The following is an 18,133-nucleotide window of genomic DNA, read 5'->3' as shown; positions in this document are numbered from 1 at the left end:
ACTTTCATGAGATTAATGAACGAAGTTTTATGTGCTTTCATTGGATGATTAGTGGTAACCTATTTTGATGATATACTGCTTTATAGCAGATCTTTGGAAGAATATTTGGAACATTTACGTGATGTTTTTATTGCTCTACATGATGCATGTTTGTTTGGTAACCTTGGGAAGTGCACCTTTTGCACCAACCAAGTATCTTTTCTTGGCTATGTTGTTACTCCACAGGGAATTGATGTTGATAAAGCCAAGATTGAAGCTATTGAGAGTTAGCCGCGGCCCAAAACGGTCACACAGGTGAGGGTTTTTCTTGGAATCACTGGTTTCTACATGCGTTTTGTGAGAGATTTCAGCACCATTGCTGCACCTCTCAATGAGCTTATAAAGAAGGATGTGCCTTTTGTTTGGGGTACCGCACAGGAAGAAGCCTTCATGGTATTGAAAGATAAGTTGACACATGCTCCATTACTCCAACTTCCTGATTTTAATAAGACATTTGAGCTTGAAATGTGATGCTAGGGGAATTGGATTAGGAGGTGTGTTATTACAAGATGGTAAACCTATTGCATACTTTTCTGAAAAATTGAGTGGGCCTAGTCTGAATTATTCTACTTATGATAAGGAATTATATGCTCTTGTTCGGACTTTGGAAACATGGTAACATTATATATGGCCCAAAGAATTTTTTATACATTCTAATCATGAATCTTTGAAGCACATTAAAAGTCAAGCAAAACTGAACTGTAGACACGCTAAATGGGTTGAATTCATTGAGACTTTCCCTTATGTGTTTAAACACAAGAAGGGAAAACAAAATGTTATTATTGATGCATTATCTCGTCGTTATACTATGCTTTCACAACTTGACTTTAAAATATTTGGTTTGGAGACCATCAAAGATCAATATGTGCATGATGCTGAATTTAAAGATGTGCTATAGAATTGTAAAGAAGGGAGAACATGGAACAAGTTCATCATTAATGATGGATTTGTGTTCCGTGCCAACAAGCTATGCATTCCAGCTAGCTCAATTCGTCTTTTGTTGTTGTTGTAGGAGACACATGGGGGAGGATTAATGGGACACTTTGGCATCAAGAAGACAGAGGACGTATTTGCTACACATTTCTTTTGGCCAAAGATAAGATGGGATGTTGAGTGTTTTTTGCTCGCTGCACTACATGTCAAAAAGCTAAGTCATGACTCAATTTTCATGGTTTATATATGCCTTTGCCGGTACCTAGTGTTCCATGGGAGGATATATCTATGGATTTTGTTTTAGGATTACCTCGAACAAACAAGGGGAGGGATAGTATATTTGTTGTGATGGATAGATTTTTGAAAATGACACACTTCATACCATGTCATAAAACAGATGATGCTGCTAATGTTGCTGATTTGTTCTTTCGTGAAAATTTTCGCTTCCATGGTGTGCCAAATATTATTGTTTCAGATTGTGATACTAAATTTCTTAGCCGCTTTTGGAGATGTTTATGGGCTAAGTTGGGGACTAAACTATTTTAGTACTACTTGTCACCCCCCCCCCCAAACTGATGGACAAACTGAAGTAGTCAATAGAACATTTTCTACTACTCTTAGGGATATTTTGAAGAATACCAAGAAAATATGGGAAGAATGCTTGCCTCATATTGAATTTTCTTCTAATTGTTTGCTACATTCTACTAATAAGATGTGCCATTTTTAAATTGTGTATGGTTTCCTACCTCGTGCACCTATTGATTTGTCACCTCTTCCATCTTCTGAGAAGGTTAGTTTTGATGCTAAACAACATGCTGAATTAATCTTAAAAATGCATGAATTAACTAAGGAAAACATTGAGCATATGAATGCTAAATGTAAACTTGTTGGAGATAAAGGTAGAAAACATGTTGTATTTGCACATGGAGATCTTGTTTGGTTACATTTCTGTAAGGATAGGTTTCCTTATTTGTGCAAATCTAAGCTAATGCCACGTGTTGATGGTCCTTTTAAGGTGAGAAAATAAATGATAATGCATATAAAATTGAGCTGCCTGCAGATTTAGGGGTTAGTACCACTTTTAACATTGCGGATTTGAAGCCTTATTTGGGTGAGGAAGATGAGCTTCCGTCAAGGACGACTTCATTTCAAAAAGGGGGTGTCGTGGTGGAACACGATCACCTATGGGGCCTTCGGCCTCTTGTGGTTCAGCGAGGGGGAAGGTCACGTTGCACAAAGAGCAGAAGCCATGAAACGGCGTGACAATGGTGACGCTGGTGGTTTTTTACCAAGGTTCAGGCCGCTGAGAAGCGTTAAACCCTACTCCTGCTTGGGTAAATTTAGGGAAGGATTACGATGGGCACGCAGTGCTCAAGCCCAGCAAGGTCGCCTCGGGGAGAGCAGCTACCTGCATACAAGTGTGCCAGGGTCTGAATCCTTCTCTAGTTTCCCATGGTCCTCCTTTTATAGGCTAAGGGGTAACCAAAGTGGCAAAACAGTCATTATCTAACGATTAGATAGCTAGCAGTGCTATCATACCTAACTCTAGCAGTTAGGACAAAGTGCATCAAATGCACTGCTAGGTGTCATGCTGAGCGTGCAGCCTAGAAAGCCTGCCGTGCCGCTAAACCATCTTGTGCTTATCATCTTGACACGCCTCTTGACGGGTGTCATTTGGATAAATCATGTCTTCCAACGGGCTGCCACGTGCTTAGTGTTGGAAATATGCCCTAGAGGCAATAATAAAAGCATTATTATTATATTTCCTTGTTCATGATAATTGTCTTTATTCATGCTATAATTGTGTTATCCGGAAATCGTAATACATGTGTGAATAATAGACAACAACATGTCCCTAGTAAGCCTCTAGTTGACTAGCTCATTGATCAACAGATAGTCATGGTTTCCTGACTATGGACATTGGATGTCATTGATAATGAGATCACATCATTAGGAGAATGATGTGATGGACAAGACCCAATCCTAAACATAGCACAAGATCGTATAGTTCGTTTGCTAGAGTTTTCCAATGTCAAGTATCCTTTCCTTAGACCATGAGATCATATAACTCCCGGATACCGTAGGAGTGCTTTGGGTATACCAAACGTCACAACGTAACTGGGTGACTATAAAGGTATACTACGGGTATCTCCGAAAGTGTCTGTTGGGTTGACACGGATCAAGACTGGGAGTTGTCACTCCGTATGACGGAGAGGTATCACTGGGCCCACTCGGTAATGCATCATCATAATGAGCTCAAAGTGACCAAGTGTCTGGTCACGGGATCATGCATTACGGTACGATTAAAGTGACTTGCCGGTAACGAGATTGAACGAGGTATTGGGATACCGACGATCAGATCTTGGGCAAGTAACATACCGATTGACAAAGGGAATTGTATACGGGGTTGCTTGAATCCTCGACATCGTGGTTCATCCAATGAGATCATCGAGGAACGTGTGGGAACCAACATGGGTATCCAGATCCCGCTGTTGGTTATTGACCGGAGAGCATCTCGGTCATGTCTACATGTCTCCCGAACCCGTAGGGTCTACACACTTAAGGTTCGATGACACTAGGGTTGTAGGGATATGTATGTGCAGTAACCCGAATGTTGTTCGGAGTCCCGGATGAGATCCCGGACATCACGAGGAGTTCCGGAATGGTCCGGAGGTAAAGAATTATATATAGGAAGTGCTATTTCGGGCATCGGGACAAGTTTCGGGGTCACCGATATTGTACCGGGACCACCGGAAGGGTCCCGGGGGTCCACCGGGTGGGGCCACCTGCCCCGGGGGGGCACATGGGCTGTAGGGGGTGCGCCTTAGCCTATATGGGCCAAGGGCACCAGCCCCAAGAGGCCCATGTGCCTAGGGTTCAAGGAAGGGAAGAGTCCCAAAGGGGAAGGCACCTCCTAGGTGCCTTGGGGAGGAGGGATTCCTCCCTTGGCCGCACCCCCTAGGAGATTGGATCTCATAGGGCCGCCCCCCCCCCTTGGACTCCCTATATATAGTAGGGAAAGGAGGGCCTCTCACACCACGCCTTTGGTGCCTCCCTCTCCCTCTCCAACACATCCTCCTCCTCCATAGTGCTTGGCGAAGCCCTGCCGGAGTACTGTAGCTCCACCACCACCACGCCGTCGTGCTGCTGCTGGAGCCATATCCCTCAACCTCTCCTTCCCCCTTGCTGGATCAAGAAGGAGGAGACGTTACGCTGACCGTACGTGTGTTGAATGCGAAGGTGCCGTCCGTTCGGCGCTAGGATCTCCGGTGATTTGGATCACGTCGAGTACGCCTTCCTCATCCCCGTTCTTTGAATGCTTCCGCGCGTGATCTACAAAGGTATGTAGATGCAATCCGATCACTCGTTGCTAGATGAACTCCTAGATGGATCTTGGTGAAATGGTAGCAAATTTTTTGTTTTCTGCAACGTTCCCCAACAGTGGCATCATGAGCTAGGTCTACGCGTAGTTCTCTTGCATGAGTAGAACACAATTTGTTGTGGGCGTTGATGTTGTCAACTTTCTTGCCGCTACTAGTCTTATCTTGCTTCAACGGTATTGTGGGATGAAGCGGCCCGGACCAACCTTACACGTACGCTTATGTGAGACCGGTTCCACCGACTAACATGCACAAGTTGCATAAGGTGGCTGGCGGGTGTCTGTCTCTCCCACTTTAGTTGGAGCGGATTCGATGAAAAGGGTCCTTATGAAGGGTAAATAGAAGTTGACAAATCACGTTGTGGCTTTCACGTAGGTAAGAAAACGTTCTTGCTAGAACCCTATTTCAGCCACGTAAAACTTGCAACAACAATTAGAGGACGTCTAACTTGTTTTTGCAGCAAGTGCTTTGTGATATGATATGGCCAAAGTTGTGATGAATGATGAATGATCTATATGTAATGTATGAGATGTTCATGCTATTGTAATAGGAATCACGACTTGCATGTCGATGAGTATGACAACCGGCAGGAGCCATAGGAGTTATCTTTATTTTTTGTATGACCTGCGTGTCATTGAGAAATGCCATGTAAATTACTTTACTTTATTGCTAAACGCCTTAGCCATAGTAGTAGAAGTAACAGTTGGCGAGCAACTTCATGGAGACACAATGATGGAGATCATGATGATGGAGATCATGGTGTCATGCCGGTGACAAGATGATCATGGAGCCCCAAGATGGAGATCAAAGGAGCTATGTGATATTGGCCATATCATGTCACTATGATTATTTGATTGCATGTGATGTTTATCATGTTTTTCATCTTGTTTGCTTAGAACGACGGTAGTAAATAAGATGATCCCTCATAATAATTTCAAGAAAGTGTTCCCCCTAACTGTGCACCGTTGCGACAGTTCGTTGTTTCGAAGCACCACGTGATGATCGGGTGTGATAGATTCTAACGTTCACATACAACGGGTGTAAGACAGATTTACACATGCAAAACACTTATGTTGACTTGACGAGCCTAGCATGTACAGACATGGCCTCGGAACACAGAAGACCGAAAGGTCGAGCATGAGTCGTATAGAAGATACGATCAACATGAAGATGTTCACCGACATTGACTAGTCCGTCTCACGTGATGATCGGACACGGCCTAGTTAACTCGGATCATGTTATACTTAGATGACTGGAGGGATGTCTATCTAAGTGGGAGTTCATTGAATAATTTGATTAGATGAACTTAATTATCATGAACTTAGTCTAAAATTTTACAATATGTCTTGTAGATCAAATGGTCAACGTAGTCCTCAACTTCAACGCGTTCCTAGAGAAAACCAAGCTGAAAGACGATGGCAGCAACTACACGAACTGGGTCCGTAACCTGAGGATCATCCTCATAGCCGCCAAGAAAGATTATGTCCTACAAGCACCAGTAGGTGACGCACCTGTTCTCCCTGCAGAACAAGACGTTATGAACGCTTGGCAGGCATGTACCGATGACTACTCCCACGTTTAGTGCGGCATGCTTTACAGCTTAGAGCCGGGGCTCCAAAAGTGTTTTGAGAGACATGGAGCATATGAGATGTTCGAAGAGCTGAAAATGGTTTTCCAAGCTCATGCCCGGGTCGAGAGATATCAAGTCTCCGACAAGTTCTTCAGCTGTAAGATGGAGGAAAACAGTTCTGTCAGTGAGCACATACTCACTATGTCTGGGTTGCATAACCGCTTGACTCAGCTGGGAGTTAATCTCCCGGATGACGCGGTCATTGACAGAATCCTTCAGTCGCTTCCACCAAGCTACAAGAGCTTTGTGATGAACTTCAATATGCAGGGGATGGAAAAGACCATTCCTGAAGTATTTGCAATGCTGAAATCAGCAGAGGTAGAAGTCAAAAAGGAACATCAAGTGTTGATGGTGAATAAAACCACTAAGTTCAAGAAAGGCAAGGGTAAGAAAACCTTTAAGAAGGACGGCAAGGGAGTTGCCGCACCCGGCAAGCAAGCTGCCGGTAAGAAACCAAAGAATGGACCCAAGCCCGAGACTGAGTGCTTTTATTGCAAGGAAAGTGGTCACTGGAAGCGGAACTGCCCCAAATACTTAGCGGACAAGAAGGCCAGCAAAACGAAAGGTATATGTGATATACATGTAATTGATGTGTACCTTACCAGTACTCGTAGTAGCTCCTGGGTATTTGATACCGGTGCGGTTGCTCACATTTGTAACTCAAAACAGGAGCTGTGGAATAAGCGGAGACTAGCGAAGGACGAGGTGACGATGCGCGTCGGGAATGGTTCCAAGGTCGATGTGATCGCCGTCAGCACGCTACCTCTACATTTACCTACGGGATTAGTTTTAAACCTTAATAATTGTTATTTAGTGCCAGCTTTGAGCATGAACATTGTATCAGGATCTCGTTTAATTCGAGATGGCTACTCATTTAAATCCGAGAATAATGGTTGTTCTATTTATATGAGAGATATGTTTTATGGTCATGCTCCAATGGTGAATGGTTTATTCTTAATGAATCTCGAGCGTAATGCTACACATGTTCATAGGGTGAGTACCAAAAGATGTAAGATTGATAATGATAGTCCCACATACTTGTGGCACTGCCGTCTTGGTCACATAGGTGTCAAACGCATGAAGAAGCTCCATGCTGATGGACTTTTAGAGTCTCTTGATTATGAATCATTTGACACATGCGAACCATGCCTCATGGGTAAAATGACCAAGACTCCGTTCTCAGGAATAATGGAGCGAGCAACCAACTTATTGGAAATCATACATACTGATGTGTGCGGTCGAATGAGTGTTGAGGCTCGCGGTGGCTATCGTTATGTTCTCACCCTCACTGATGACTTGAGTAGATATGGGTATATCTATTTAATGAAACACAAGTCTGAGACCTTTGAAAAGTTCAAGGAATTTCAGAGTGAGGTTGAGAATCAACGTGACAGGAAAATCAAGTTCCTGCGATTAGATCGTGGAGGAGAATACTTGAGTCATGAGTTTGGCACACACTTAATAAAATGTGGAATAGTTTCACAGCTTACGCCGCCTGGAACACCTCAGCGTAATGGTGTGTTCGAACGTCGTAATCGCACTCTATTAGATATGGTGCGATCTATGATGTCTCTTACCGATTTACCGCTATCTTTTTGGGGGTATGCTTTAGAGACTGCCGCATTCACTTTAAATAGGGCTTCGTCGAAATCCGTTGAGATGACACCGTATGAATTATGGTTTGGGAAGAAACCTAAGCTGTCATTTTTGAAAGTTTGGGGATGCGATGCTTATGTCAAGAAACTTCAACCTGAAAAGCTCGAACCCAAGTCGGAAAAATGTGTCTTCATAGGATACCCTAAAGAAACTATTGGGTATACCTTCTACCTCAGATCCGAAGGCAAGATCTTTGTTGCTAAGAATGGATCCTTTCTAGAGAAGGAGTTTCTCTCGAAAGAAGTAAGTGGGAGGAAAGTAGAACTTGATGAAGTATTGCCTCTTGAACCGGAAAATGGCACAACTCAAGAAAATGTTCCTGAGGTGCCTGCACCGACTATAGAGGAAGTTAATGATGATGATCAAGATACTTCTAATCAAGCTCCTACTGAAATTTGTAGGTCCACAAGGACACGTTCCGCACCAGAGTGGTACGGCAACCCTGTCTTGGAAATCATGTTGTTAGACAACGGTGAACCTTCGAACTATGAAGAAGCGATGGCGGGCCCGGATTCCGACAAATGGCTGGAAGCCATGAAATCCGAGATAGGATCCATGTATGAAAACGAAGTATGGACTTTGACTGACTTGCCCGTAGAGCGGCGAGCCATAGAAAATAAATGGATCTTTAAGAAGAAGACAGACGCGGATGGTAATGTGACCATCTATAAAGCTCGGCTTGTCGATAAGGGTTATCGACAAGTTCAAGGGGTTGACTACGATGAGACTTTCTCACCGGTAGCGAAGCTGAAGTCTGTCTGAATCATGTTAGCAATTGCCGCATTCTATGATTATGAAATATGGCAAATGGACGTCAAAACGGCATTCCTTAATGGTTTCCTTAAGGAAGAATTGTATATGATGCAGCCAGAAGGTTTTGTCGATCCTAAGTATGCTGACAAGGTGTGCAAGCTCCAACGCTTGATTTATGGGCTGGTGCAAGCATCTCGGAGTTGGAACATTCGCTTTGATGAGATGATCAAAGCGTTTGGGTTTACGCAGACTTATGGAGAAGCCTGTGTTTACAAGAAAGTGAGTGGGAGCTCTGTAGCATTTCTCATATTATATGTAGATGACATACTTTTGATGGGAAATGATATAGAACTCTTGGATAGCATTAAGGCCTACTTGAATAAGAGTTTTTCAATGAAGGACCTTGGAGAAGCTGCATATATATTAGGCATCAAGATCTATAGAGATAGATCAAGACGCCTCATAGGTCTTTCACGAAGCACATACCTTGATAAGATATTGAAGAAGTTCAATATGGATCAGTCTAAGAAGGGGTTCTTGCCTGTGTTGCAAGGTGTGAAGTTGAGCTCAGCTCAATGTCCGACCACGGCAGAAGATGTAGAACAGATGAGTGTCATCCCCTATGCCTCAGCCATAGGTTCTATTATGTATGCCATGCTGTGTACCAGACCTGATGTAAACCTTGCCGTAAGTTTGGTAGGAACGTAGCAAAGTAATCCCGGCAAGGAACACTGGACAGCGGTCAAGAATATCCCGAAGTACCTGAAAAGGACTAAGGAAATGTTTCTCGTCTATGGAGGTGACGAAGAGCTCGTCGTAAAGGGTTATGTCGACGCTAGCTTCAACACAGATCTGGATGACTCAAAGTCACAAACCGGATACGTGTATATTTTGAATGGTGGGGCAGTAAGCTAGTCTAGTTGCAAGTAGAGCGTCGTTGCGGGATCTACATGTGAAGCGGAGTACATGGCAGCCTCAGAGGTAGCACATGAAGCAATTTGGGTGAAGGAGTTCATCACCGACCTAGGAGTCATACCCATTGCATCGGGGCCGATCAAGCTCTTCTATGACAACACTGGAGCTATTGCTCTTGCCAAGGAGCCCAGGTTTCACAAGAAGACAAGGCACATCAAGCGTCGCTTCAACTCCATTCGTGAAAATGTTCAAGATGGAGACATAGATATTTGTAAAGTACACACGGACCTGAATGTAGCAGATCCGTTGACTAAACCTCTCCCTAGAGCAAAACATGATCAACACCAGAATTCCATGGGTGTTCGATTCATCACAGTGTAACTAGATTGTTGACTCTAGTGCAAGTGGGAGACTATTGGAAATATGCCCTAGAGGCAATAATAAAAGCATTATTATTATATTTCCTTGTTCATGATAATTGTCTTTATTCATGCTATGATTGTGTTATCCGGAAATTGTAATACATGTGTGAATAATAGACAACAACATGTCCCTAGTAAGCCTCTAGTTGACTAGCTCGTTGATCAACAGATAGTCATGGTTTCCTGACTATGGACATTGGATGTCATTGATAACAAGATCACATCATTAGGAGAATGATGTGATGGACAAGACCCAATCCTACACATAGCACAAGATCGTATAGTTCGTTTGCTAGAGTTTTCCAATGTCAAGTATCCTTTCCTTAGACCATGAGATCGTATAACTCCCGGATACCGTAGGAGTGCTTTGGGTATACCAAACGTCACAACATAACTGGGTGACTATAAAGGTATACTACGGGTATCTCCGAAAGTGTCTGTTGGGTTGACACAGATCAAGACTAGGATTTGTCACTTCGTATGACGGAGAGGTATCACTGGGCCCACTCGGTAATGCATCATCATAATGAGCTCAAAGTGACCAAGTGTCTGGTCACGAGATCATGCATTACGGTACGAGTAAAGTGACTTGCCGGTAACGAGATTGAATGAGGTATTGGGATACCGATGATCAGATCTCGGGCAAGTAACATACCGATTGACAAAGGGAATTGTATACGGGGTTGCTTGAATCCTCGACATTGTGGTTCATCTGATGAGATCTTCGAGGAGCGTGTGGGAACCAACATGGGTATCCAGATCCCGCTGTTGGTTATTGACCGGAGAGCATCTCGGTCATGTCTACGTGTCTCCCGAACCCGTAGGGTCTACACACTTAAGGTTCGGTGATGCTAGGGTTGTAGGGATATGTATGTGCAGTAACCCAAATGTTGTTCGGAGTCCCGGATGAGATCCCGGACATCACGAGGAGTTCCGGAATGGTCCGGAGGTAAAGAATTATATATAGTAAGTGCTATTTCGGGCATCGGGACAAGTTTCGGGGTCACCGATATTGTACCGGGACCACCGGAAGGGTCCCGGGGGTCCACCGGGTGGGGCCACCTGCCCCGGGGGGGCACATGGGCTGTAGGGGGTGCGCCTTGGCCTATATGGGCCAAGGGCACCAGCCCCAAGAGGCCCATGCGCCTAGGGTTCAAGGAAGGGAAGAGTCCCAAAGGAGGAAGGCACCTCCTAGGTGCCTTGGGGAGGAGGGATTCCTCCCTTGGCCGCACCCCCTAGGAGATTGGATCTCCTAGGTCCGGCGCCCCCCCTTGGACTCCCTATATATAGTGGGGAAAGGAGGGCCTCTCACACCACGCCTTTGGTGCCTCCCTCTCCCTCTCCAACGCATCCTCCTCCTCCATAGTGCTTGGCGAAGCCCTGCCGGAGTATTGCAGCTCCACCACCACCACGCCGTCGTGCTGCTGCTGGAGCCATCTCACTCAACCTCTCCCTCCCCCTTGCTGGATCAAGAAGGAGGAGACGTTATGCTGACCGTACGTGTGTTGAACGCGGAGGTGCCGTCCGTTCGGCGCTAGGATCTCCGGTGATTTGGATCACGTCGAGTACGCCTTCCTCATCCCCGTTCTTTGAACGCTTCCGCGCATGATCTACAAAGGTATGTAGATGCAATCCGATCACTCGTTGCTAGATGAACTCCTAGATCGATCTTGGTGAAATCGTAGGAAAATTTTTGTTTTCTGCAACGTTCCCCAACACTTAGTAGCAGCCACTTAGTCACTTGGGGGATCGACACCGCACTAATAAGTGACTTGTGTCGCTGTGCGGTGGAGCGATGGTGTCTTGGCGGGGCAAATCTTGGACTTGCCCTTGGGATGGTCTCGACTGAGCCAGGCTCTCGTAACCGGAAAGGGAGGCCTTTCCAAAGGTGATATTCTTCTATCTTGGCTTGTCTTGGTCTTCTTGATCCGCTCTTTGACCTCTCAAAGAGCTACTTTGCTTGGTGCGGTTGTATGACGCTATCATGCCTATGTACAGTCCAGGCAACATACGTGAATGTTTGTTGTACCGACATGAGCCCCCAGGCCTAGCCCAAACGTGCCGCCGAGCATCGTTGGGGTAGGTCCTATCAGGTACACAGTCAAATACTTGAGATGATATTATTCTCTTCCTTGATATTTTCCTTGCTTCTTCATTATCGCGTGTTTGAGTCAGTTTTCGATTTTCCTGCGCATCATGCGAGGCAAAGTGGGGAAATTTATGCCACGATCCATGGGCTGCCCACGCCCCATGTTCAAGGGGCGGTAACTGCCATTTTACTCATTTTACCGCTCCTGCCATTTCTGCCATGTACGCTGCATGCATTGCGGAGGGTTGGTGTCGGACGCAAAGGACGCGGGAATGAGTGCCATGACAGAAAACCAGGCTCCACAAATAGGCACGAGGGGGTGGTCTTGATCTGTGTGCCATCAGTGACGTAGAGGAGTCGGATTGGTGGAGTGGGGCGATTGCCTCCTGGGTGAGGAGCCAGCCCCTGGCCATGTTCGCCTATAAAAGGGGACATGGGCGACGAGCTCACTCACACACATTTCCTCCTTCCTTCTCCGGCATCTTTCTTCCACCATGGTAAGGGGGAGAGGGCATGGTGGTACTCCTATGGTGGCGACGAGGGTCTCTCCTCGATAGCGCCTCCCTCTTCCTGCTGGGGACGCATGGGCGGAGCCTAGTGTGAGAGGAGGCGGTAGAGGATGAGGACGTGGCCGTCGTGGTGCCTGGGGCCAAGGAGGACGTGGTGGTGCCTTCATCGCCCTCCTCCAGTTGCCTTGGGCCCGAAAGAAGGCCACGTCGGGGACCAACCACTGGAGTTCATCATCAAGCTGCGCGGGCCTCCGCATAGTCGTCTCGGCTCCCAACCCCCTTCTCAATCATGATGGAGGTAGAACAGCCGCCAGGACCGAGGATGCACATGAGGGGCTGCTATAACGGCAGCATGCGGGTGGACATAGAGTTCCCTGCACCTCATGTCATGCTTCTCCGGCATGGCTGCAAAACCTTTGCTCGTGCCCATAGCTTGGCGGTGGGAAACGTTTTTCATTTCAAGTTAATGGACGCCATCCTACACTCCATCAAGGTCTTTGGGCGTTCGGGTGATCGCTTAGGGTGCTGAGTGGAGAGCTTGACCGATGAAGAAAGCTCCCCTCAAGCGACAACGGCGAGGAGGACAGTGACGGGATGACGGCAGCGCCAATGGGGAGGACAATGACTCCTACTAAACACCAGCTGCACCATCACCATCAGCAAGGCGGCTACAACACCACCATCTGCACCTGGATCTTCTTCCCCCGGCAGAGCGATTTGCTAGTGTGTTGGGTGCGGATATCTCTGGCTCCTCCAGCAGTCTTCCCCGTGGACTCCGGCTTCCTCTTCCCTGTCGGTGTCCATGCTGCCGCGTCCCTCTGGTCTTGGCGGTGGTGACCAGGGCATTGCCTAGCCGCTCCCTCCTCCCATCACCTTCGTACGCGCTCTCCCGATCTAGTCAAGCTGCATCCCACGGGCCTTGACGGAGTCAGGCTGGGCTTTTTCCCAGGCACTACTTTTGTCCTCTTCACCTCCCGTTGTAGTTGCTAGGAGAAGAGGGACAAGAATGAGATTACAGGGCACTTACCCTTTTTCAATCTAAACCAAGCGGGCGCTTGCCAAACTTTAGTCTTGAACATGTAATCTCTTCTATCCATATTTGTACTCTATATCGTTTGTAGTTGTTATCTGCATATTAATGAAAAAAGACATATTTGTTGGATACTTATGCATGTATTACATCCATGCAGAGGAGGAACACCTCTATACTTTCAAGTGAAAAGTTCTTCCGGCAAGCTATCTTGCCGGTTCCCTCCATTGCTACCGTGAGGCGTGGCCTGCCAGGCTTAGGACTGTGGAAGGGAACCAGCCCCTCGTCAAACCTTCTCTACCAAATTCCACTTCGACCAGCCTGACCGAAATAACATTTGAATCAAAGGATGGGAGCACAAAATTTTCTAAGGTGACAAGGTTTTTCTGCGCACAAGTTTTTCCCTTATAGAGATACATTATGGTGCTACCTCTTGAGCACTGCGTTGGTTTTCCCTTGAAGAGGAAAGGCTGATGCAGCAAACTAGCGTAAGTATTTCCCTTAGTTTTTGAGAACCATGGTATCAATCCAGTAGGAGACTACACGCAAGTCCCTCGTACCTACACAAACAAATAGGAACCTCGCAACCAACGTGATAAAGGGGTTGTCAATCCCTTCACGGTCACTTATAAGAGTGAGATCTGATAGAGATAATAATAATAAGATAAATATTTTTGGTATTTTTATGATATAGATTGAAAGTAAAGACTGCAAAGTAAAATAGATTGGAAACTTATATGATGGAAAATAGACCCGGGGGCCAAAGGTTCACTAGTGGCTTCTCTCAAGATAACATAAGTATTACAGTGGGTGAACAAATTACTGTTGAGCAATTGATAGAAAAGTGCATAATTATGAGAATATCTAGGCATGATCATGTATATAGGCATCACGGCCGCGACAAGTAGACCGAAACGATTCTGCATCTACTACTATTACTCCACACATCGACCGCTATCCAGCATGCATCTAGAGTATTAAGTTCATAAGAACAGAAAATGCACTAGGCAAGATGACATGATATAGAGGGATAAACTCAAGAAATATGATATAAACCCCATCTTTTTATCCTCGATGGCAACAATACAATACGTGCCTTGTTGCCCCTGCTGTCACTGAGAAAGGACACCGCAAGATTGAACCCAAAGCTAAGCACTTCTCCCATTGCAAGAAAGATCAATCTAGTAGGGCAAACCAAACTGATAATTCGAAGAGACTTGCAAAGATAACCAATCATAAATAAAAGATTTCAGATAAGAATCAAATATTGTTCATAGATAAACTTGATCATAAACCCAAAATTCATCAGATCTCGACAAACACACTGCAAAAAAGTTACATCAAATAGATCTCCAAGAAGATTGATGAGAACATTGTATTGAGATCCAAAGAGAGAAAAGAAGCCATCTAGCTAATAACTATGGACCCGAAGGTCTGAGGTAAACTACTCACACATCATCGGAGGGGCCATGGAGTTGATGTAGAGGCCCTCCGTGATTGGTTCCCTCTCCGGCAGAGCTCTGGAAAAAGGCCCCAAGATGGGATCTCTTGGGTACAGAAGGTTGCGGCAGTGGAAATAGGGTTTCATGGTGCTCCTGGTGTTTTTGGGGTATATGAATATACATAGGAGGTAGAAGTACGTCGGTGGAGCCACGAGGGGCCCACGAGGGGGAGGGCGCGCCCAGGGGGTAGGCGCGCTCCCCTGCCTCGTGGCCTCCTCGTTGGTTGCTTGACGTCCCCTCCAAGTCCCCTGGATCATGTTTGTTCCAAAAATAACTCTCCCGAAGGTTTGATAACCCACAAGTATAGGGGATCTATCATAGTCCTTTCGATAAGTAAGAGTGTCGAACCCAACGAGGAGCAGAAGGAAATGATAAGCAGTTTCCAGCAAGGTATTCTCTGCAAGTACTGAAATAAGTGGTAACCGATAGTTTTGTGATAGGATAATTTGTAACGAGCAACAAGTAAGAAAAGTAAATAAAGTGCAGCAAGGTGGCCCAATCCTTTTGTAGCAAAGGACAAGCCTGGACAAACTCTTATATGATGTAAAGCGTTCCCGAGGACACTTGGGAATATCGTCAAGCTAGTTTTCATCACGCTCATATGATTCGCGTTCGATACTTTGATAATTTGGTATGTGGGTGGACCGGTGCTTGGGTGCTGCCCTTACTTGGACAAGCATCCCACTTATGATTAACCTCTATTACAAGCATCCGCAAATACAACAAAAGTATTAAGGTAAACCTAACCATAGCATGGAACATATGGATCCAAATCAGCCCCTTACGAAGCAACGCATAAACTAGGGTTTAAGCTTCTGTCACTCTAGCAACCCATTATCTACTTATTACTTCCCAATGCTTTCCTCTAGGCCCAAACAATGGTGAAGTGTCATGTAGTCGACGTTCACATAACACCACTAGAGGAGAGACAACATACATCTCATCAAAATATCGAACGAATACCAAATTCACATGACTACTAATAGCAAGACTTCTCCCATGTCCTCGGGAACAAAAGTAACTACTCACAAAGCATAAACATGTTCATAATCAGAGGGGTATTAATGTGCATATAGGATCTGAACAAATGATCTTCCACCAATTAAACCAACTAGCATCAACTACAAGGAGTAATTAACACTACTAGCAACCTACTAGCACCAATCTCGGACTTGGAGACAAGAATTGGAGACAAGAGATGAAGTAGGGTTTTGAGATGAGATGGTGCTGATGAAGATGTTGATGGAGATTGCCCTCTCCCGATGAGAGGAGCGTCGGTGATGACGATGGAGATGATTTCCCCCTCCGGGAGGGAAGTTTTTCCGGCAGAACAGCCCCACCAGAACCCTAGATTGGTGTAACGCCCTCGATGCGGCTATAGCTCCCACGTGTCGAGGCACGACTTAGAGACATAACCGCATTGAAAGCAATGTCGCAAGTCAGCAATCATCACAACATCCCATGTAATATATATAATAAAAGGGGAGATACATAGTTGGCTTACACTCGCCACGTCACATCAGAGTACATAAATAACATCCATCATACAAACACTCATGGCCCGACTACGGCGCCAAAATAGAAGAAAACCCAACATGCGACAAGGCCCTGAATCAAACCCCAACTAGGCACCACTACTGATCATCGGGAAAGGAAACATAATAACGCTGAGAGTCCTCGTCGAACTCCCACTTGAGCTCGTACTCGTCACCTGGAGGGGAATCACCTGGACCTGCATCTGGAGTTATAGTATCTGTGAGCCACAGGGACTCGGCAATCTCGCACCCTCGCGATCAAGACTATTTAAGCTTATAGGAAGGGTAAGGCAATTATGTGTGGAGCTGCAGCAAGCGACTAGCATATATGGTGGCTATCTTATTCGCAAAAGAGAGCGAGAAGAGGAGGCAAAGCGCGAGCGAGAAGCTAGAAGGCAACCTGCGCAAACATTACTCCAACACCGTGTCCACTTCCCGGACTCCGCCGAGAAGAGGCCATCACGGTAACACACTCAGTTGATTCATTTTAATTAATTAGGGTTCAAGTTATCTACAACCGGACATTAACAAATTCCCATCTGCCCATAACCGCGGGCACGGCTTTCGAAAGTTCAATCCCTGCAGGGGGTCCCAACTTAGCCCATGACAAGCTCTCACGGTCAACGAAGGAATAGACCTCCTCCCAAGACGTTCCGATCAGACTCGGTATCTCGGTAACTCAAGACACTTCGACAGGTTAAAACAAGACCAGCAACACCGCCCGAATGTGCCGACAAATCCCGATAGGAGCTGCACATATCTCTTTCTCAGGGCACACTCAGATTGTCTTAGGTACGGGTAGGCCAGCCCAGAGTTGCCCCTGGTGGCCACCGGCAGCTGACAGGTGGACCAACACTCAGAGGAGCACTGGCCCGGGGGGGTAAATAAGATGACCCTTGAGTCTGCAGAACCCAAGGGAAAGAAAAGGCTAGGTGGCGAATGGTAAAACCAAGGTTGGGCATTGCTGGACAAGCTTTAATCAAGGCGAAATATCAAGGGGTTCCCATTATAACCCAACCGCGTAAGGAACGCAAAATCCGGGAACATAACACCGATATGACGGAAACTAGGGCGGCAAGAGTGGAACAAAACACTAGGCGAGAGGCCGAGCCTTCCACCCTTTACCAAGTATATAGATGCATTAAGATAACATGGCAATATAATGATATCCCCAACAAGTAAATAAATGATGTTCCAACAAGGAACGGCCTCCAATCTTCACCTGCAACTAGCAACGCTATAAGAGGGGCTGAGCAAAGCGGTAACATAGCCAATCAACGGTTTGCTAGGACAAGGTGGGTTAGAGGTTTGACATGGCAATTGGGAGGCTGACAAGCAAAAGGTAGGCATCGTAGCATTGGCATAGCAAGAGCGAGCAAACTAGCATAGCAAAGATAGTAGTGATTTCGAGGGTATGATCATCTTGCCTGCACTGTTGTCAGAGTTGACTGGATCCTCACAAGCAAACTCAACGGGCTCCTCGGTAGCGAACTCGTCTCCCGGCTCTACCCAACAAGACAAACAAGCAACAAGGATACAATCAACCACGTGCAAGACCAAGCAATATGATGAAATGATGATATGCTATGCGGGATGCGATGCGGGATGCAAAATACAAGATATGACAGGAAATGCATGAACCTGGCCTCAACTTGGAAAACCAAGTGTGCCACTGGATAGAGGGGATGAAATCGCTTGAAAACGGTATAAAGATCATTGGAATCGGAGTTACGGTTTGGA

The sequence above is a fragment of the Triticum aestivum genome, chromosome 4A (assembly GCF_018294505.1).
Source record: "Triticum aestivum cultivar Chinese Spring chromosome 4A, IWGSC CS RefSeq v2.1, whole genome shotgun sequence".
Taxonomy (NCBI): Eukaryota; Viridiplantae; Streptophyta; class Magnoliopsida; order Poales; family Poaceae; genus Triticum; species Triticum aestivum.
The sequence above is the reverse complement of the archived record's forward strand: the minus strand, read 5'-3'. Positions refer to the sequence as shown.